Genomic DNA, 23,225 nt, shown 5'->3' on the forward strand with positions numbered 1-23,225 from the left:
GGTGGTATGCCATAGGCAACTAATTTGGGATAGTAGGATAGTGGCATTCATAACATAAGGTTGTTTCAGTCCTGCTGTACGTAGCTTTCAGTTTCCATTCATTCAGCATAATTCATACACTATTTAGCTGAGTCATCTTCCGGGCAAATCAGTTTAGTCACATCGAAGTAAAAGGGATTAAGTCCACTTAAGTACAGTTATGTTTGTTGAATCCTTTTGGAAATTGCTGCCTGTGAGATACTTGGGCTTTGACTGTATTTAAATAATTAGCTTGCTCTTACACTTTACAAATTTTCCAATCATTACTTCATCCTTTGTCCTTAGCATGACCTTAGAATTTGTTATTTTAACAGTTTAAGTAGACAATAAAATATAACCATATTCTAGATGACCCAAACGTTGGTCACTTAAATTACTGAAATAATGATTTATGAGGTACAAATTACACTCACAAATCAGTTTTAAATGGTTAGCGATTCCCTCCTGAATAGTGTATGAAATTTTCTAAAAAAAATCTTTTTGTCAAAAAGAAATTGGAAATTGTTATCATTTGCAGCAGAAATACTGTTATGCTAAAAATATTAGAGATATTTTTGGATGCATTGCAGTAATATTAAGTGGTATCATGAGCAAATAATTAGGCTATTAAGTTTTGTTTTGTTTTTATTTATATCCCATCCACAATCCCTGGCCCAGGCCGGACTCAGGGTGGTTAACAGTATAATGCTCGTTGAGTAACACAGTCTTGTCAACTATGTTAATTCTAAATTAAATATAAATTAAAAAAGATGGTTCTTTTTTTAAATTATTTTTATTTTTCATTATTAAATAGGTATACAGAAAAAAAAGGGAAGGGAAAAGTAATATTAGTTGGATATCATTTTGTTAATATGTATAGATTTCTACCCCTCTATCGGGTACAGCACATTGTTCTATAATGACATATGAACAAATTAGGATTCTTATCTAGATAATAACTTGTTATTGTTTAAGTGATCTTATTGTCTATTAATTTTAATGTAATCATAAAAAGTTTTCCATTTCTCTTGGTGTTGTCCTTGTATGTTGTCTTTCATCAATTCCGTTAATTGTGCCATTGTTATATAGTCTAGAGATTTATCTATCCATGTTTGAATTTTTGGAATATCATTTGTTTTCCAAATTGATGCCATCACCACTCTTGCCGCCGTTACTAGATATTTTGTTATGTCCTGTTGGTCCTTATTCATCCTGTCTGATGTTTTGTTCAAAAGGAAGAGTTTAGGGTCGTATTCTATGCGTTGTCCCAGAATGCCTTCCAAATTCGTGTGGATTTTTTTCCAAAATTTCTGGACAGATTCACATGTTCACCAGCAGTGGTAAAGACAGATGGTTCTTATGGCCCATGGTTGTGCTTGATTCAGAACTGTTTGTCTCACAGCGGCTTATGCCCCAGAAGAAAAAAGACTTCGTACGTCTCCTAAAGCTTTGTCCCAGTCTTCTTCACATGGAGGAGACTGCCATGTGCTTACCACATTGGGTTCTTTTCTGTAGTTGCCCGACTGACTTGCAATGTCCTGCTCAATGAATCTTTTGTCATCACAGCTGGATATGTGTTGGCTGATCTCTGCTCTGGGGACCTGGTGGAGGGCCTTAAAGGGGAACATCACCAGCTGCTCCACAATGTTAGGGTGATTCTTGCGGCATTTGACAAGGTGATAGGGGAACCTACATGCTCTTATTTGGTGATTCTTGTCATATGGACACTGTATTAATTTCTCTGGATCCAAAGAATCAACATACTTGTCAGCCATATTCACCGCAGTATCCCTACTTCTGGGACATGTATGACTCCCCTGTTGGTTAATAGACAAAATGTCTCAGATTCTTTTAACGTTTCCTATTTATTGAACAATTGTTCACCCAAAATATCAAAGATGGTGGCACAGTTTTTAAAGTTTGTTTTAAAAGCCCGCCAAACAGTTAATTAGATGGCAGTATCAACAAACAAACTTTTTAATATTTCCATTCCTTTTGTACCCTTCTGTATTGTGTTTTTATGCCAATAAAGGAATGATGATACTGATGACATGTATGACTTTTAAGTAATATTTACCCTGGGAAATGGCTCTATGACTGCCCTGGAGACTGTTATGAAAAAGCTGCCTCCATTTTTGTCAATGTATGCAAGGTACATAATTTGAGCACTGAGCCTGCCATTGAAAGTGCACTCATTGCATTTTGTTCGAATGTCTCTCCTGTCCTGAATTGTTTGTAGGAGAAGCTGGCTGTGCACAGATCTAATTGGGCGGAGCCCCTCCATCACAAACCACCTTTCCCTTTTCGGAGCATTTTTTTAAGTTGTTTTAAAATTATTGTACTTTTTTATTTTTTAAAAAGACAAATGCATGTTTAAATTAACAAACATATGTGAATTGTTCTACAATTACATAAAAGATGAAAGCAGGGGAAGTGCTTAGTGATTCTGGGGCCCTCGATGGGGCCACAGAAACACTGCTACCACCCCCTGCTGGGGCCAAGCAAGGAGTGGCTTTTACCCTGTGCAAGGGGGACAGGAGCCATTGCTGCCACTGGAATAGGGTTGCCAACCTCCAGGTACTAACTGAAGATACCCTGCTATTACAACTGATCTCCAGCCAACAGAAATCAGTTCACCTGGAGAAAATGGCCACTTTGGCAATTGAACTCCATGGCATTGAAGTCCCTCCCCTCTCCAAACCCCGCCCTCCTCAGGCTCCACCCCAAAAACCTCTCGCTGGTGGTGAAGAGGGACATGGCAACCCTACACTGGAAGCCAACTGGTTGAGCTCCAGACAGGACAGATGCAAGTGTCAGGAACCTGCTCTCTTCTTCTTCCCGCTCCTATGAGAGGGAGGGGCTATAGGCAGTCGGGCCACCCCCAGTACAGCTGCCCAGTTGCCCATTGGCTAAGACCCCTACCCCAGATGATAGTTTTCGAAACTATGGAGAAGACGGAACGATCAGACCAGTCACCAGATTGAAGCCAAATTCCTTCTGCACTTGAATTGCTGATGTTGTATATCTGATATCCAACTGATTATTCATATAGATTTACTTCATTTATTCCCTATCTTTCTCCCCAATGGGGAGCCATAATTCTCCTCTATTCCATTTTATCTTCACAAGAACCCTGTGAGGTAAGCCCAAGGTCACCCAGCAAACTTCAATGGCGGAGTGTGGGGTAGTATATCTTTCACATACATCCTAAATAAGGGAGAAAGTTGGGCTTACTCTGTTGGGGAAAAATATGCCTTGCTTCTAATTTGTTTTTGTTTTTTATCATAATAAACAGGAGTCTAGTGGCACCTTTAAGCCTGACAAGATTTTATGCCAGGATAAATCTTGTTACTTTTCAAGGGAGAACTAGATTCCTGATTATTTTCATTGCAACAAACAAACTAAGATGCTGCCCCAAATGAAATTGTTTGGTGGAATTTCTGTATGCACCCTGAGAGGATTTGTATTGGCAAAGAACAGAAGTGCAGTGCAATCTCATTCACATTGACTCAGAAGTAAGTCCCACTGAATAAAACGGAACATACTTCTTGGTGTGTTTACGCTCAGTGTTAGATATGATCACAACTGCCAGCATTTGATATGCAAATTATTTTCCTGCATTTGTGATCCCTAATTTAAATTTAGTGCAGATCAGACAACAATCATGCATACCTGTGTGGTCCACTGACGGATGAAAAAGACAAAATCCATGCTTGGTACCTAGTAGCATCTTATGGCTTGAATCTGGATTGACAGCTTGATTATAAACTATTTTAGAAAGTATTTTAAGAACTTCCCAAACAACTGGAGTTAAGTTTCACAATTACCTTTCTTGTGACTGTTGGGTTTCCTAAAAAATTCATAGGTTGGATCTTATCATTCATTTGTGCCAAATTGGATCCAAGGGCTGCCTCCAGTGAAGGAGCCTTAGGATTGGCAACAAACTGGAGTGGTTTCCTCATGGCCACTGCAACTGTTTATTCAGTGCAGCAGCAACAAGGATTCCACTTGGTAGGTTTCCTCACACTTTTCATGCCCCAGTCTCCCAGGGCAGCTATTCCTCACATGCCACCGGGCGGAGGGGGGGGGGCTTTTAAAAGTTTTTTTTAAACTAATAATTGACATATCAATGTGTGGTTACATTGCTGTAAACTTTAAAAAGCTCTCAGAAAAACTCTCAGCAATGTGTGGGAGGAACAGAAGAGATGTGGAAGCTGGGGGGAGGGCAGGCAGGGGGAGAACCCAGAAAAAATACAGAGAGAACAGGGTTTTAAAAATTATTTTCACAGGACTTTGGGTTCCTTGTTCAGCCTTGGAAAATCAAATGTTGCCAGCTTTTCACCACCCCTAGTGCTGACTCCAAAGAGGGCGCCCCCATCCATTCTCCATTGCTTCCAATGGAGAAAAAATGGGGACCCATAAAATTGGACCCCTGACCCAATCTTTACCAAACTTGGAGGTTCTTCTAAGAAGTCACCAGCAGCTATGCTGATGTTGAAATGATCCAGGAAAAGCCGATTTTTCTCCAATTTTTTCGGGATTGGGATTGCCGCTTGCAGTTTAAACCACCTTTTATTGGGGGGGGGGGGAAACCAGCCGAAAATACCGGTAAGGTATTTTTCGGCTTTTTTTTTTAAGTTCGGCTTTCCCAAGTACACACCCTTATTAACCATGGTATCCTTCTAAATCTCCTTGCAGAATTGGGAACTGGGGACAATGTTATATTGGGGTTTTGCCCAAGTTGGCGCTGAGCCCTGGCCCACCAGGGTCCTCCAGGGACCCACCAGGGACTGTCCTGCAGTGAGCAGGGCAGCTTCTAGCCCCTCCCCCCGACAGCTCTGAGGCCAGCCACAACTTACCTATAGATGCCAGCACTCGAAAAAGGCAAGGAAGTGACAGGCATAGCAGAGAAGCAGGATGTGCTGGACTAAAAGCAGATGCACGGCAGCAGGGAGGAGCCAACAGCATTGTGGCCAGCAACACAGCAGCAGCAGGCAGGAGAAGGCCCCCAGAGCCCTGGTTGTCTTCTCAGATGTCTGACTCCTGGACAGCATCCTTACCAGGATCCAGCTGGAAGTGCCAGAGGAGGTACATCAGGGGCCTTTCCTGGGGTTGTTTAGAAAGGCATTCCACACCAACTGGGTTAGTGCTAATATTTAGGGTTGCCAGCTCCAGGTTGGGAAATACCTGGAGATTTTGGGGGAGGAGTCTGGAGAGGGCTGGGTTTGGAGAGGAGGAGGGACTTCAATGCCATGGAATCCAATTGCCAAAGCAGTCATTTGCTCCAGTGGAACTGATTTCTATTGCTTGGACATCAGTTGTAATAGCAGGAGATCTCCAGCCACCACTGGAGGTTGGCAACCCCACAAATATTATTTGAATTATGTTTCCATTGTTTTTAGTGCTTTATAATGTTTCAACGTTTCCTCTTGTATGCTAGGTTTACTATCTCAGACACAAGTATAAAATATAAACAGATACAATGGCTGAATTTTGCATTTCCTTGTCTTTTGGTTTTTTTGGTTGTCCCAGCCTTATGGCTTAACTCTCCACTTAATGGAGCCTTTCTTTTTTTGCACCACTGAATTCATAATAAGGGAATTTGAATAGCTTGCAGCAAAAGGAATGGTACATATAATTTTGAAGGCTAAAAATCTAAAACCTTTAAGCAGTGATTTAAAAGCTAATTATTATGGATATAGCCATTCAACATTCATTTCTTAATATTGTTCCCCTGAGAAACAACAATTTAGTCAACCAATTATTTTATCTCTTTTAGGGATATTTTCTTAATTTGCAAAACAATCTACAAATATAATCAGCATGCTAAATACATGTGGTATCTTGTTCAGAATGCCATGTTGGGGGGAAGAATGCAATTAAACTGTCAAAATATAATTGTTTTCTTATATTTAATTTAAAGTGGCTGATTTACATTGGCTTTTCATGTTTGTGAGCTAAAAGCACAACTACCAGTTTTCTCAAATAATGGAGATGTAACGCTTGGAGCATTTATTTAAAAACAAAAACAAAAATTGTGCCTAGGATAGTATCTGGGCACATAAACATAATTCCATTCATTTTTATTTCTCCTCCTATCCTTATGAATGGATGTTTGCATTAGAATTAACATGGAAAGGACAAATGAGGAAGAGAGGAAAGGGGACATGACTTGACCTACCTATAGGCTACCTCTGCATGGGCAATGCAGTGATGAATAATAATGGATCCATTTCTGTATCCTATGCAATATTTCAGAGTACACTGAGAGCACTTTGCAGAAGCTTGGGGAAAAAATGGCTCACAATTAACTTCTGCATTCTTTCCCCATGCCTCTTAAGTCTTATGCAATGGGGAAACCCCTGCATCTCCCACTTAATTCCTCCACTCACCTTTTTCATTCACATTCCTTTTCTTCTGCCAAAATGAAGCCTACTTGCTACAGCTGGTAGCAAAAGAAAGTAGGTAAAAGGACCAGGGGAAGAATGATATGGGAGGAACAGTAGCTGCATCCTGCCCCATTGCCTTGGAAGAAAACCCTATACAAGCCACACCAATATGAGCAAGTGCAAGCATACCTCAAGCTTAGAAAATTTCCTAATAACTGTGATGTGAATAACTTTGGTCATTCAGAGAACAGGCATCCTCATATCACAATCCATGTCACTGATCAATGCTGCAGGTGGGAGATGAATCACTACAATTCTGGAAACTCTCCCAGTTTGGTAGGAAAAAATATTTATTAAAAATTATACCATATTCTCAATCCATATGGGTTTATAAAATGGTGCACAATTATTCAAACATAACAATACAACATAACACACACACACATATATAAATTTAAAAAGCTCAAGTAGCAAATTAAAAACCTCAGTTTGGAACTGCACATGTACTCACACATAATCATAAACCAATACTCAGGTGGAGGAGGAGGAAGAGGAAGAAGAAGACGAAGAGGAAGAGGGAGAAGAGGAGGAAGAAGAGTTGGTTTTTATAGGGTGCCTTTATCTACCACTTAAGGAAGAATCAAAGCAGCTTACAATCACCTTCCCTTCCCCTCCCCACAACAGTGAAGTAGGTGGGACTGAGAGAGCTCTAAGAGAGCTGTGACTAGCCCAGTGTCACACAGCTGGCTTCATGTGTAGGAGTGGAGAAACCAACCCAGTTCACCAGACTAGTGTCCATTGCTCAAGTGGAGTGGGGACTGGGAATCAAACCCAGTTCTCCAGATTAGAGTCCACCACTCTTAACCACCACTCTTAACCACTATACCATGCTGGATGAAATGGACCACTGTAACTTGACACTTCAAAATAGCAAGTTTAGGCATCAGGCAACAATCCACTGAAAAGGGGTTGTATAAAAGGAGTGCCACCATAGAATGGAATCTAATTTCATAGAATCAGAGTTGGAAGGGACCACCAGGGTCATCTAGTCCAACCCACTGCACAATGCAGGAAATTCACAACTACCTCCCCACACCCCCAGTGACCCATACTCCATGCCCAGAAGATGGCCAAGATGCCCTCCCTCTCATCATCTGCCTAAGGTCATAGAATCAGCATAGCTGACAGATGGCCATCTAGCCTCTGCTTAAAAACCTCCGGGGAAGGAGAGTTTACCACCTCCCAAGGAAGCCTGTTCCACTGAGAAACTGCTCTGTTAGAAAAATTATTCCTAATGTCTAGATGGAAACTCTTTTGATTTAATTTCAACCCATTGGTTCTGGTCCGACCTTCTGGGGCAACAGAAAACAACTCAGCACCATCCTCTATTTGACAGCCCCTCAAGTACTTGAAGACTTGTCTCCAGCCAGCATGGTATAGTGGTTAAGAGCAGTGGACTCTAATCTGGAGAACCTTTTTTGATTTCCCCACTCTTCCACATGAGCGACGGACTCTAATCTGGTGACCTGGATTTGTTTCCCCACTCCTACCCATGAAGCCTGCTGGGTGACCTTGGGCTAGACACAGCTCTCTCAGAACTCTCTCAGCTCCACCTACCTCACAAGGTGTCTGTTGTGAGGAGGGGAAAGGAGGATGATTGTAAGCTGGTCTGAAATTCCTTAAAGTAGAGAAAATTGAGCTATAAAACCCAACCCTCCTTCTTCTTTAAAACGTTGGAGCACATGGAGAACAGCCTGTCCAGAAGATCTTGTTGGGATGCAATAGATGGAAAATAGCATGTGCAAATAGACAAAAGCCAAAGTAAAGCTTGAAAGTGACAAGAAACAGAGGAGGAAAACTGGGGTGGATCAAGATGGGCTTAGACTGGAGTAACTGTCCTTAGGAATGCACTGTAACTGTTCAAAACGTGACAGCAAGGTTTGCAGAACTTGCTGCAATAAGGGATGGATCATGTTTAGGTGAGGTATCACTCCTAAGAAGTTACTGATGTAAAACACAGCCTTTAGGTGAAGGTGATGGCTAAGAGCTAATCCTGGAGGGTCCATTGAGGGTGCCCCTGAGTGCATCAAAGGCATTCAATCACCAGTTCTTCCTCATTACTCAACAGTGTTAATTTACTTTGGCTTTTGCTATTATTCATTCACCCTGGACAGCAAGAAAAGGGTGTGAAGCCTAGACCAATTTCAAAGTTAATTTGATGAAAGAAACATTTCTCCTTTGAAATACTTTCCGATGTTTCTGACATTATTGCAACCTACACAATCATTTAAAAAATAATAATCCAATGAAAGGGATCAAATATTGATCAGAATTAGTTAAGTAAAGGAGAAAGGCAAGTAGCCAGAAAACATTGGTTTCTTTTATGAAAAAGTACACAAACTTCCTGCATGGCTGAATGCACAATCTGAAGTTGCCTGAGGCATAGGTACCATATATAAATGAGGCAGGTACTGTAGAAAAAAATCAACCATAAAAGTACCTTGAACAGGTGTCAAACATGACTGGTTCTAGCAGTTGGAGGAAGTAGAAAGAAGACTGCATATGTGATAAAATGCCTAGTTGAAAACAGGCTGCACAAAAAATGCCTTCTATGGAACATAAGAACCATTATAAATTATTTATTTTATTTCTTTAAAACATTTTAATGCCACCTTTCCATCTGACCAGTGCCCCCAAGTTGCAAACATAAAAACATTAAAACGTTTGGACAATTTAAATGATAAAATGATTTAATACAAACATACAAAACAACTCCGGAACTAGGGAGGAGGGCCAGAAACCATTTTTGGCAGCATGCCAAATGAAACAAGAAAGTCTTGACAAAGAATGATATCAAAGGTACAACACAAAAAATACTGTTCTTTAGTGAATCTCTCTCTCTCTCTGATATCACCCCCCCTGAAAACCTGCTCTCAAACTGAAGTTTGCCCTGAGTTGTGGCTTTGTTTCCCCGCACCATGACCATCTCTTGAAATCAGATTTTTGATGACCTCAATAAAGGACTGTTCACAGGATGTCATTTACCACCAAATAAATGTTTTCCGTGCCTTATTTTTCTTGCATTGAAGCCGTTTTCCTCAGTTTTGAAGCTAATTTGCATGGACATCATGCTATGCACTCCAGATACGAACGGAACCCCAGGACTTTGAGGCACCAGCCTGGCAATCAGCTCTTTCTGCCAGTCCTCGGCTACGCTTAACTTCTGAACCTGAAAACCTTGCAAATCCCTGAAGGATGGGGGTGACCCCTTTGTGGGCCCATAAAATTGGACCCCTGTCCCAAAGTACACCAAACTTCAGTGACTATCTAAGGAGAGTCCCATGCAGCCACACTGCAAATTTGGGGACTCTACCTAAAAATTTGGGGACTCTACCTAAAAAATCCCCAGAGACTATAATGGACCCAGTAATAAGCCAAATACTTATATTTACCAGTATGGATATTCGGCTTATTCAGGGTTTACTGAAAAAAAATCAAGCCCAATAAACCCGTACCCACAATTTACCAAAAATATTTTTGCACAACCCTACTCCCAGCCAATCACCATTGGAGACAAGCCCTAGAGAAGTAATTGTAAGAACCACAGCTGCTGCTCTGAGCCAGATGAGAGTTTCGGAGGAATGAAAGACTCTACACACCAGAGACTCCTTAAGCACTAGTAGTAAATAATTAAGGTACCCCGGCCTAGTTGACACCCAGTGTGAAGACATTTTGTCTCATAGCAATTGTATTATTGATTCATCACATGAATTATGCATACCCACTATATATGTTTTTAATGGTAAAGGTGTCCTCCCCAAATCCTGGATCTGAAATTATAACATTTTTTTCTCAGAGCACACCCCTACATATAGATGAGAACCCTGTAAAAAAACAGTGTTCCAGATTATGAGGACAAACTAGGGTTGCCAGCGGGGGATCTTCCACTTTGGGCCCCTCTCCCCAGCGCCATTCAGCTGGCCAGCAGGGGTCTTACAAGGTTTAACATGAGGCCTAGGCCTCGAAATTGCATCATGTGGCAAAATAATGTCCCTTCCAGGTTTACCCTAGAAGTGACAGGGACACTCTAGCACACCCACAAAAAAGCTCTATAGAAACCACTCTAGCACATTCCTCCTAAAACTCTATGGTTTCCATAGAGCTTTTTTTAGAGGTGTTGTAGAACATCCCCTTCACTTTTGGGTAAACCCAGAAAGAACATTATTGCGTGTGTAAGCTATGTATATACAGATTGCCTTCCTCCCCACCACTACAAGGAAGCTCCCACCAGTGCTAAATGGGGACCTGGCAAACCTATTTAGGAAGCCCACAAACAAGACAACTGCAGCAGCAGCCTGCCTGTGTTTCACATCACCTAATGTAAGAGACATGCTCCTCTGATACTGTAGAGAATAGGTATGCATCATGACTAGTATTCATTTTGATTAGTAGCCATGGATAGCCCTAGGGTTGCCAACTGCCAGATAGTAGCAGGAGATCTCCTGCTAATTCAACTGATCTCCAGCCAATAGAGATCTGATCACCTGGAGAAAAATGGCCGCTTTGACAATTGAACTCAATGGCATTGAAATCCCTCCCCTCACCAAACCCCCCCCTCAGGCTCCGCCCCAAAAATCTCCCACCGATGGCGAAGAGAGACCGGGCAACCCTAGATAGCCCTATCCTCCATGAACATGTCCACTCCTCTATTAAAGCCTTCCAAGTTGGCAGCCATCACCACAAACCGGGGCAGGGAGTTCCACAATTTAACTATGCATTGTGTGAAGAAATATTTCCTTTTATTTTGAATCGCTAACCCTCCAGCTTCAGCAGATGACCCCATGTTCTGGTATTATGAGAGAGGGAGGAAAGCTTCTCCCTGTCCACTCTCTCCATACCATGCATAATTTTATAGACCTCTATCATAATTCATTTAGTTTTTTCTGTAAATAGTACTCGATAAGCACAAAAGTTTCTATGCCTTTGTTCTGTTTTCCCAACAAAATAGTATGTATGTTTAAATTAAATAAATATTCCAAGATTTCTTCACCTTATCCTAGTTAGCTTCACATCATTCATTTGTTCTTGTACATGAGCAATTAATTAAAATGAATTAAAAAAATCCCCAGCTTTTTACCCCAAAGTGTCTTTTCTTTAGGAGTGGTTTCTGCTTTCTGGGTGTCTAGAAGTAATCTCTGTGTGCATAGCACAATAGCAGGATTTGGATCAATTTAATAGAGTATATTTAATGACTTCTTATCTCTTGATTGCTTGGTGCTATGCAGGGTGCTGCAGCCAAAATGCCTTATGTTTTAGTTTGAAGTCTGTGATCATTAGGCAGTGATCCAGCACCTAAACTCACTTGAAAAGAGTCCAGATCTGTGGGTGTGCCATAATCTTCTAGGATTGGGTCCAGTAAAAGCACCCCAAGGGACAACTACAAGAATATTAGAAAAAGATGATCAAAGAAATATTGCTTCTTTCCTCCTTTCACCAAGCAGATGTGCAACGTGTCTTGGGAAAGAAACAGAAAAATTCCTGAGTGATTTATTTGATGAACTCCGTTTTAACCTAGCTTATTGCATGCCTGATTTCATGATGGTGGTTATTAGTTTCATGTTGAAAATGACCAGATAGAGATTTGTTCACTTCATCAATATAACGCATTTATTGGTTGTTGGGAGAGTCACATGGAAACTGATAAGTAAACCTTCCATTTTGTATTAAAGCGTATTTTTCTATTACAAGATTGTTTGATGTATGGTTAAAGTTGTACTGCTTTTTAAAAAAAACTGAATTTAAAAAGGCAAAGAAACATACACCTAAATAGTCTTAGCATTTGAGACATTAAAAGCAGATGCATTGTTTATAACTTTAGGATTTTATCAAATGCCTTTGTAAATGAAAGAATCATATCTACCATATGTATATCTGAATCACATAGTTATTTCCACTGTTCTTTCCCACTGGAAAAAAAGAACATTAGCTATAAGGCATAAGATATATTTTTAGAGCAGACTAAAAATGAAGGAAAACTTAAACCTATGGAAAATTACAAAGAGTATTCAGGCAATGTTAAAAATATGGTTGGGGGGAATCAAAAGTCATATGAGGTATTACCTTTTAATTAAGTAGAGAAAATAGGAGCATTCACAGTGGATTCAACTACAAAAGTCAGCCCACTGGGATGGGCTAGTATGACTATCCCTGTACTAGGAGAGTTGCCATAAATATTCAACTCAGATATTAAAATGGTGGGGAATTTAGTCTTTTCTAAAAGGAGCTTTCTGCATCATGAAACAAAACATTTCCCCAGGATATGTTTATCCATTGAACAATCTCTTTGCGACCTCTGATCAAGCAGTGTTAGTGCCAGATCTTGTCTGTATGTAATACTGGGGATGATAGAGAACAATTTTGCTGTTTTATTAAAACCAACCCCCTCACTAAATTCATTCTTTGACATAGGAGAAGGGTGAACACAACTTGTAAAGTATTAAAAAATTAAATATTCTTGAAATGATGAAGCAGTACAGATTGGTACATAAGAGATTCACCATGCTTTGTTTTAACTGCTCGGTGAACATCCTATTACTGAAGTTGTGTAATGGGGAAGCACGCAACTACCAAGGAATTTTTTTTTTTTATGTTATGGCACAGTACAGGATGCTTGGAGAGTTCTGGTGCTCTTCACTAATGGTGTCCCAGGGAATATCCAGTAGGTGACTGTATGTATTCAACATGGTAATCACAGTCGCAATGGATACAATATTTGGGGGGAAATACTGGATTTTCTGAGATCCAAATGTTGCTTTTGAGCGTTCAAAATATGATACTTTGCATAGGAAAGAGTGTATTAGGCACAAAAGACCTTAGCGTCAGAACAACAGAAGCAACTAAGGGAGAATCCTGAGCAGGTTTACTTGGAAGTCAGTGGACTTATTCCCAGGAGACTGTTTTTAGGATTACATTCACAGAGGCATCAGTGGTGCTTAGCTGCTTCCTTTAGAATACTAAGACTTCAAATACCAGCTATGGGAAAAATCCTGGATAAGTTTATATAAGCAATCTGAAATATACCCATTTGTAGTCTATTCATATTTAGTCAACATAACATAGCAACTTCATTACTCATTCTCTCCTCTCCCTATCCCACAAGTATTTTTTTGTGAAACACCACTGTACTACCCAATGGCTTTTCTTCAGTGGGTACTGCTGTATCAATGGCTGGAGTTTCCAGTATTGTCATTACAGCAAAGAGTAGGCCCTTATTATGCCTGTTGCTTTTGGGTGCTGTTTCTTGGGAGATGTAAAATAGAATGACAAGACCCAAAGGGTCTTTTTCTGTGAAGCCAAACATTTTAGTCATTTGTTGTTTGTTTTCTTAGAGGAAAGTCACATTTTGATTGGTCTGTACCTTCCATTCATTGGAGTCATCTGTTTGCATGAGCAATGTAGCAGGTAGACAGATCTTTTCTGTGTTGTGATGATAAAGACAGACTTTATATAAAAAAGAGGGCCTGTAGTGAATTCTTTAGCTACATTGTGAATTCATCATCATAATGGAGATGAGAGGCGGATAGGGTTGCCAGCTCTGGGTTGAGAATTACCTAGATATTTTGAGGGTGGAGCCTGAGGAAGGTGGGGTTTGGAGAGGGGAGGGACTTCAATGCCATAGAGTCCAATGGCCAAAGCAGCCATTTTCTCCAGGGGAACTGATTTCTATCACCTAGAGATCAGCTGTAATAGCGGGAGATCTCTCCAGCTACCCCCCGGAGGCTGGCAACCCTAGAGGCAGAACAAGGAACATTGACCCAGCCCCTCACCTTGCTCCTTCCTACCCTCTGCCATCTGCACCTCTGGCTGGGGAGACTGGACAAAACAGCTTGCAACCAGGTGCCCAAGAAGGAAAGAGGCTACCTCATCTCCTAACTTCCTTTGGATTCTTGCACATTCCTCCAGGCTGTTGCATGTCAGGGCCAAAGTAAGATGCAAACCACTCCAAAGACTGTAAGAGGGAGCTTACTTGACTAATCAATTCATATCCAAACTAACACGGTAATTTAAAAAGCATGAAATACAATTATTCTTACATTCTCTCATTACATTTGTAGCATTGGCAGTTATAATGGCTTGCATCATTATGGGACTCATTATTCACAACAGAATGGGTTTTATGTGCAGTCGTGGAATGACAGTTTCTCAGCCTTATGATGTTCGCCGTTCTTGTATTCTACCTGCACATGCAACCTTATCCACATATGTTCAAAATACTCAGGAGGAAATACTGAAACAAAGTTTTACTGCTTTTGGTTCTTGATTAATACCACATGTACTGTTGTAAGGTTAAGTTATTAAGTGATATACAATAATTGTCTGTGCTCCAAAGGAGACATTTTCATTTAACTATACTCATGTGGATCTGCTTCAGTATCATTTATCAGAAGCAAAGTTTAAGAAACATCTCAATTGGGCCCATCTCCCCACCCCCCACTTTTTAACAAGAATTGCTCAGAAATTAAACACACTTACCTTTCAAACTGCGCAAGCATTAGATGTTAAGTATATATTTACAATGCTATCATCTCCTTAAAAGCAGAGCTAATTTTACCGGGCTTGGTTCACTTGTTGGAAACCTGTATGTAAAGGCATACAATGACCCTGTTTAGTTTGCAGCAGAAAATGATGTCATTTGCAAGCAAGCTTTCAGCTGTGATATTTTATAATTGTTTAGATGAAAACACGATAATCCTCTCCTCCTTCACATAAGCTGCAATCCATCTTTAAAACTGTGATAATTCATAAAACCTGCAGCTTAATAAACCAACAAACCCCAGGCCTATGTTATTTTAAGGGAAGTCAATCTTTGATCAGTCAAGCTGAAATGGGTCTGATAAGTGGAGGCCTTACTTGCAGGGAGCAGCTCTCCAGTTTGTTATTGCTATTTGCTCATCATCCTCAAGTGCAAAATAAGCAGAAGTCTTTCCAAGCGTCTTATCTCTTTTCACTTTCTTCTAGAGATCTCTGTCGCTTTAATCCAGCATGTCTGCTGCTGGTTAACAAGGAAATCCTATGTCAATTATCGCCAACAACTTCCCGCTGTGAAGCTGTGGGGAATTGAAGCTTTTGAGAGCCTTTTCACACCAAAGAGTGGTGCTGGGCCTAATTAAATGGCCCTCATATCCTGCCAGCCTACCAGTGGCCACATGATAGATAGCTAATGAATGATAACCTAATTTCTCCAAAAGCTGTTTTGATTCATCTGGCCAGTTGGGTTCTCGAGTCTATTGAATTTAAGCGCTTGTTGTTTGCAATTATGATGGGAAGAGAGAGCACTGAAAGGTAAAACTTGGAAAGATATCCGTCTCATTGGCTCATTGTGCGCCGAGCTTCGATTGTCAGAGAATATGCCTATTGCATATCAGAAGGGATATTTGTTATATTAAAAAAAATTGCTTTGCTGAAATAGGTTGACCCCTTTGCTAGGAATGAATTGCTCCGGTGACTCTTACCACATGTGTGCGGCAAAATTGTCCCATAAATCCCTCTCATAAATACTATCTCCACAACTATGATTTTTACAAAATTGCCAAATGAGGTATCCGCCATCACTCGCACACAGCTGTCCCAATCTTCTCTCTCTTTAATTTTCCCTGTGGCCTGAAAGAAACCACTTTCCATGGCTGCTTCGGACAGAAAACTGTATTTAATGCCCCTGAAACGACAAAATAATATACATGAGGAATGCTGCTAATCAACAACTTTTTTCTAATTGAGTAACCTTTGTGCTTTTAACTAGTGTTTAATAAATATTACATCTCAGAGCACATGATATTTTGATAATGTTTAATGAGGATAAACTACTCTCCCTGTTGTTTTTGTTTAAATTATTTTTTCTATGTTTTTATCATACATTTCTAACTTCATAAAATTCAGGGTGGCTTACAAAGGATTGCCAAGTGGGCACTGACTAGATTTGCTCAGATGAAGCAGTGTTATAATACCATGTGCCCTGTATTTATTTCTTAAATAATTTAAAGTGCAAGCTTAGGAACAATTCCTTGGGAGTAAGTCCCATTAAACTGACATGAGTAAGATTCTGAGTAGACCTGCTTAACATTGCTCTGTTACTTTAGGTCCTAAGACCCTGTTCACCGATAGATGTTGTTTTTGTGTGTCCCATGGACTCATTCATACTTAATTTTGGGCCCACTTGATTTAGGTGACTCTTCACACTCTGTTCATGTGTTTTCTATATAGTGGAGGGGTTCCGTCTGAACTGTCAACTCCGCCACAAAAGGAAGGTGCTGCCCCAACGAATCTGAATTAGAGCACAGTATAAAATTTTGATCCCAAAATCAAAATCTTTCTGCAGTTCCACCACTACTAGGGTTGCCAACCGCCAGGTGCTAGCTGGAGATCTCCTGCTATTACAACTGATCTCCAGCCGACAGAGATCAGTTCACCTGGAGAAAATGTCTGCTTTGGCAATTAGACTCTATGGCATTGAAGTCCCTCCTATCCCCAAACCCCGCCCACCTCAGGCTCCACCCCAAAAACCTCCCGCTGGTGGTGAAGAGGGAACTGGCAACCCTAACCACTTCATATACTTTGTCCAATACAGAAACCTATGCTCAGGATTCCACAGGACCTTGCCAAGTGATACTAGATTTTATTTGGATTGAGTTTTCCTAGATTCAGCACACTAGTGCAGCCTTTTACACACGTGGTATGTGTGGATCCATATATCATAAGACTATTTCAGGAGGGTAGCTGTGTTGGTCTGCAGTAGAAGATCTAAAATTGAGTCCAGTAGCACCTTCAAGACCAACAAGGTTTCCAGGGTATAATGTTTGACTCTTGAAAGCTTATACCCCCAAAATAGGGTTGCCAGCCTCCAGGTGCTAGCCGGAGATCTCCTGCTGTTACAACTGATCTCCAGTGGATAGAGATAAGTTCCCCTGGAGAAAATGGTCCCTTTGGCAATTGGACTCTATGGCATTGAAATCTCTCCCCTCCCCAAACCCCGCCCTCCTCAGGCACTGCTCGCTGGTGGTGAAGAATGATCTGGCAACCCTACCCCAAAATCTTGTTGGTCTCTAAGATGCTACTGTACTCGAATCTAGCTCATGTGCTAAGACTGTAATCTCTGGAGGTAAGGATTGTGACTGGCAACGCAAGATTGTTTTCTAGGGTGGCTGCCAGTAGAAGTCAGGGCTATCTCTCATCCAATTCAAGTAGTAGTATAAAGCTATATTATTTAAATGGGCCTTGTCCTGACTGGTTCTAATGGTGTTTAATTTTGTTAATGCTTCTATCAGCTTTAATGTACTTTTTATTGTACACTTTGAACAAAGAGGGAGAAATCTATAAAATTATAGTAGATAAATAATTCAAGACAATACATATGGCTTACACTGGGCTTTATTAAAATTAATAGTTGAACTGCAACTAATTTACTTATTCCCCATGCATTTAATCCGGGTTCCCTACCTAAAGGAGTTGCCAGAGTTTGGGGAGTCCCAAGCTTAGAGTAATAATATGCTGTTTCACACTTATTTTCCCCTGCACACCAACATGTGCTAGGAGATGCTGACCATCCATATCTTCCTCTGTTAGGTCATTTATGCCTGTGAGTTTTACCTGAGGTTCGTTGCTCGCTGGACCCACACTTTCCTGTTGGGAATCTATCCACCAGCAGTCTCCCAGCTCGAATCAAGAAGCATTTGAGACCCTGCCCCTTGAAATGCTGCTTTGTAATTGGCTGTAGTGCCTACTGTGAGAGAAAAATCCCCCACCCAGAAACCCAGTGGAGCTCTCTAAATGGAATTGGGGGGGGATCCAAGCCTCATTTCTAAAATCCTTTCTTCTGCTCAGAAAGAACTTGCAGGAAGCATTTTAATGACTGCCCCTTGACACACTGCTTTGTAACTGGCTGTAGTGCTGTCTGTGAAAGAATCATCACTTCCCCAAGCTTTTGTGTCCCACACTTTGCCTTATATATCAGGATTTCACCTGGGCTGAGCTCAGGGGAGATGGAAGAATTGGGTTAATAAAGGAACGGGAAGACCCAGGATTTGTAAGGGCTGGCAGTGAGGTCATCTCTAATGGAAGGAAAACTCATTTATAACTACAAGGAACAACCAAGACAGACGTGGGAAACATGAGTGAAAGTACTCATGCATAAACAACCTTAAATTAGGGCCTAACCAGTTCTCCCTATTTAATTTTCTCCCCCAGCATTTACAATATCCAGCAAGTGAAAAGGGGTCCTTCTGCCAGCCAGAGTAAAGCCCCCCAATTTTTCATTTAGTCCTGGTGACAAACTAATCCTGCACTGCTATGTGAATGGGAGGGACAGCAAAGAACAGCTTCCTTCAAAAGGGAGGAACAGCTCTTCTGACAATTGCATGAATCTATAGAGGCCCTGACGTGGATAGCCCATGCTAGCCTGATCTTGTCAGATCTCAGAAGCTAAGCAGGGTTGACACTGGCAAGTAATTGGATGGGAGACCTCCAAGGAACACCAGGGTTGTGATGCCTAAAAAGGTCCCAGGAAAGCTAAAAAGGAGAGGATGAATGATGATGACACTGGGAGAAGCTGTGGCACAGTGGTAGAGCATCTGCTTGGCATGCAGAAAGTCTCAGGTTCAATCCCTGCCATCTCCAGTTAAAGGGACTAGGCATGTAGGTGATGTGAAAGACCCCTGCCTGAGACCCTGGAGTCTCACTGCTGGTCTGAGTAGACAATACTGACTTTGATGGACCAAGGGTCTGATTTAGAGTTGCCACATCCCTCTTCACAACTGGTGGGAGATTTTGGGGGCGGAGCCTGAAGAGGGCGTGGTTTGGGGAGGGGAGGGACTTCAATGCCATAGAGTTCAATTGGCAAAGCGGCCATTTTTCTCCAGGTGATCTGATCTCTATCGGCTGGAGATCAGTTGAATTAGCAGGAGATCTCCTGCTACTACCTGGCAGTTGGAATTCAAAATATAACACAAGACAGTTATTTCCAAAATAAGGAAAACATACAATTGCAATTCTTGCTATTAAAGGTGTATATTGGAAACAATTTCAAAAGTCACAATTCTTGATCAAAGAAATGTATATCACAATTGGTCTAATTCAGACCCCAATTCCTAGCAAGAGATGTTCAGAGTTGTTTGTCATTGCCAACGTACACGTCACAACCCTGGTATTTCTCAGAGGTCTCCCATCCAAATACTAAACTGGGCCAACCCTGCTTAGCTTCTGAGATCTGATGAGATCAGGCTAGCCTAGGCTATCCAGGTCAGGGCTTTATATAATTGGGCCTTGTAACTCATTTCTATCAATTTAGACTGGCAGGAGCTCTCTGGAGTCTTATGCTCAAAAAAGATCTTTCACAATACCTGCTTCCTGAGATCCTTTCAAGCGAACCTGGAACTGAACCTAGAACTTTCTGCAGATAAAGCATATGCTCTCGTGATTCATAGTGTTTTCCCCAAACTTCTCTTTTCTGGCATGAGGCCTCCAGATCTCAGATCTATTTTTAAAAAAAAATTAAAAATACACTTATTCAAGATACCTTTTCCCATTTGCTGTTAGCACTTGAACATTCTAAACTAATATATCAATTCACATTAATTCTGAGGTTTCAACACTGTTTGCTTTTGTAGCTGTCAATATGTATTGGCCAAGATATAAACCACAACAGAGGTGAGATGCATAAACGCTTCCTGGTTATGTCTACCTTCAGTGCATTATTCGTATCTACAATCCCTGAAGGCTATTAATGCCAGGTTACCCCTCAAAGAGGAGCAACAAAGAATTTATTGTGTGGAATACTTTTCATTCACTACAGGATAACTACAGCCAGTACCCAGATATCTGGGGTTAAGGGAAAGGATTCCTCTAAACTGAGGAGCAGATTCCATCAAGTTTACAACTCATTTCTTGTTGGTTTAGACCTTAAACATTGATAAATATATGGGGAAGTCTCTCTTTAAGAAACTCATTCCATGGGCTTGCACATGCCTAACAGGATGTCATTGAGATTTATGCTATTGCAAAGTGGAAAGGTGATGTTGATGATGACATCTACAGTGAAGATAAAGGAAGAGAAGGAGGAGAAATACTGATAAGTCTCCTATTAATGGACAGATTTACTCATGAAGCTGCCTTATACTGAATGACCCTTGGTCCATCAAAGTCAGTATTGTCTACTTAGACCGGCAGTGGCTCTCCAGGGTCTCATGTAGAGATCTTTCCCATCACCTACTTGCCTAGTCCCTTTAACTTGAGATTCCGGGAATTGAACCCGGGACCTTCTGCATGCCAAGCAGATGCTCTACCACTGTACCATGGACAAGGCACAGTGATCAGTTTTTACCATAACCAACACTTAGGAATCCCTATTTGTTTGGCAGGAGTTTTCTCACTGTTGGCATGGACTGAATTAGAAAGGACACAACCCGAATGAATAAATGAAACCGGATGTAATCCACATTTAGCACGACAATTGCATTTTTATTTTTGTACTCTCTAAATATAAATGCAGGAAATGCTTATTTCTATTCACGCCATGCAATAAAGTAGACTGTTCATTTCAGTTATGATTTCCTATATGTCTGTAATAAGGAGAGTGTGGCAATAAAGAACAAAGCCAATAAAGATCCAAAACCAAAAGCATATGTATTCAAGGTTAATACACGCAGCAAAATGTTGACTGTTAAACAGATGAACCCACTGAAATGTAAAATATTCCACCAAGGGCTTGGCAGCTTTGAAATGCTATACTTTCTAGATTTCATCTGTTAATAATCTGAAGAGACTTCTCTCAATTAAGCAGATTATCTAGCTGTGTTTTATGATAGTGAATGTGTTGGTCTTTCCCCCCACTCCTCCAAGCAACTGCATTGACAAACAATCTGAGGAAGTAAGAAAATGGCACTATATCAGAGTTGGAGAGCAGGCATCAAACGTGGAGAAATGGTTTCATAGAAAAACAGTCAAAGGCCACACACAGAACTCAAGAGAGAGCAAACAGAAGAGTTATGATGAGGGAAAAGGACTAGAACGCAGAATCTTGACTTTTATTGATGAAAAAATAGACTGTAGGATGCAGAAAATGGTAACCGCTTATAAATGATTCAAGATCGCAAGGTATACAACTAGATCTGATCCTCCAAGAAATACAAATCTAAATCACTAGCTTTGATATGTGTCAAATTCTTCTGAGAATTGTCCTCTTATTTCCTGGAAATCATAATACTTCAACATGTCATGTACACATGAAGCTGCCTTATATTGAATCACAGTGGGTAGCCGTGTTAGTCTGTTTGAAGTAGTCAAAAAGGGCAAGAGTCCAGTAGCACCTTAAAGACTAACAAAAATATTTTCTGGTAGGGTATGAGCTTTCTTCAGATACCTGAAGAAGTGAGCTGTGGCTCACGAAAGCTCATACCCTACCAGAAAATATTTTTGTTAGTCTTTAAGGTGCTACTGGACTCTTGCCCTTTTTGACTTATACTGAATCAGACCATCTGTCCACCAGGACCAGTATTGTCTACTCAGACTGGCAGGGACTCTCCAGGGTCTCAGGAAGAGGTCTTTCACATCACCTACTGCCTGGTCCTTTTTTTAAAACTTGAGATGCTGGGGATTGAACCTGGGACCTTCTGCACGCAAAGCAAAGGCTTTTCCGCTGAACCACGGCCACTGCCCAGTCAATTACTATCTTAAAACAAATTGAGGTAATCTACCTACCAAGAGAGGTTTCAAGAAATGCAGTTGCCTGGATCACATTAAAAATATCCACTGATGAAAGGATTTCAGACAGTGGATCATGACTTTCTTGCCCCCCCCCTCCCCAAAATGCTGTCTTGAGAGACAAGGGACTCCCAGGCAGCATGAAGGGAAATTGGAGGTCTTACATGGGCAGAGGGAATCAACAAAAACTGTCCAGCATTCTGGTAGCAGATATCCTCTGCGGGATCCAACCCAGCGCTACTTAACACCAATGTGGGAAATATATGACCACATGAAGCTGCCTTATACTGAATCTGACTGGTCCAGTTAGCTCAGTACTGTCTACGTCAACTGTCAGCAGTTTTTCAGCATAACAGGTAGAGACTGATGTATTTATTTATTTTTAAAACACCACCTCTAAGCCAAAAACATTTGAAGATGCTCATTATATGTATATATTCAATCATCCTACTAATAGAACAATAAAAATAAAAGAAACCTTTTAGTGGAGATACTGGAGATTGAAATTGAAACATTTTAAATGCAGAAGATGTAACTAGTAGGGGTACAGAGTTTAATAGTGGGAATATCAGCTCTGAGTGCTCTGTGGCATGTCACTATTTCTTAGCCTGAACTACCTCACAAGGTTGGTCCAAGGATGTATCAAATGGCTATTTAAATGTCACATACTTGAACTGTAAATTCCTGTATGATAAATGTAAGGTTATGGCTCTCTATAAATGCTACTTTAGTATCAGATGATTTTATTGCACATTTCTTCCTTGTAGGCCGTGACAGATTAAACATATGGGTCATTAATCAACTTCCTTAAACAAGGGGTTTATAATATGTGATAACCATTAGGGATGTGTGGGTAGAAATTTCACACACAAGTACTGATATAAACTATTGTTGCATTAAACCATGAGAAAAGGCACAGGGTATAAATTTTTTAATTAATAAATAGATACACTTGTAAAAATCATAAATGTTGCAAACCTGAAGAGGTTTGACCAGTTGAGTGCAGTTAGAAGTCTTCTGTCAGGATCTTGGGGTTGGTTCATGTAGTTAGGCCTTAAGCGTTTTCTT

The sequence above is a fragment of the Euleptes europaea genome, chromosome 5, assembly GCF_029931775.1.
Source record: "Euleptes europaea isolate rEulEur1 chromosome 5, rEulEur1.hap1, whole genome shotgun sequence".
Lineage (NCBI taxonomy): Eukaryota > Metazoa > Chordata > Lepidosauria > Squamata > Sphaerodactylidae > Euleptes > Euleptes europaea.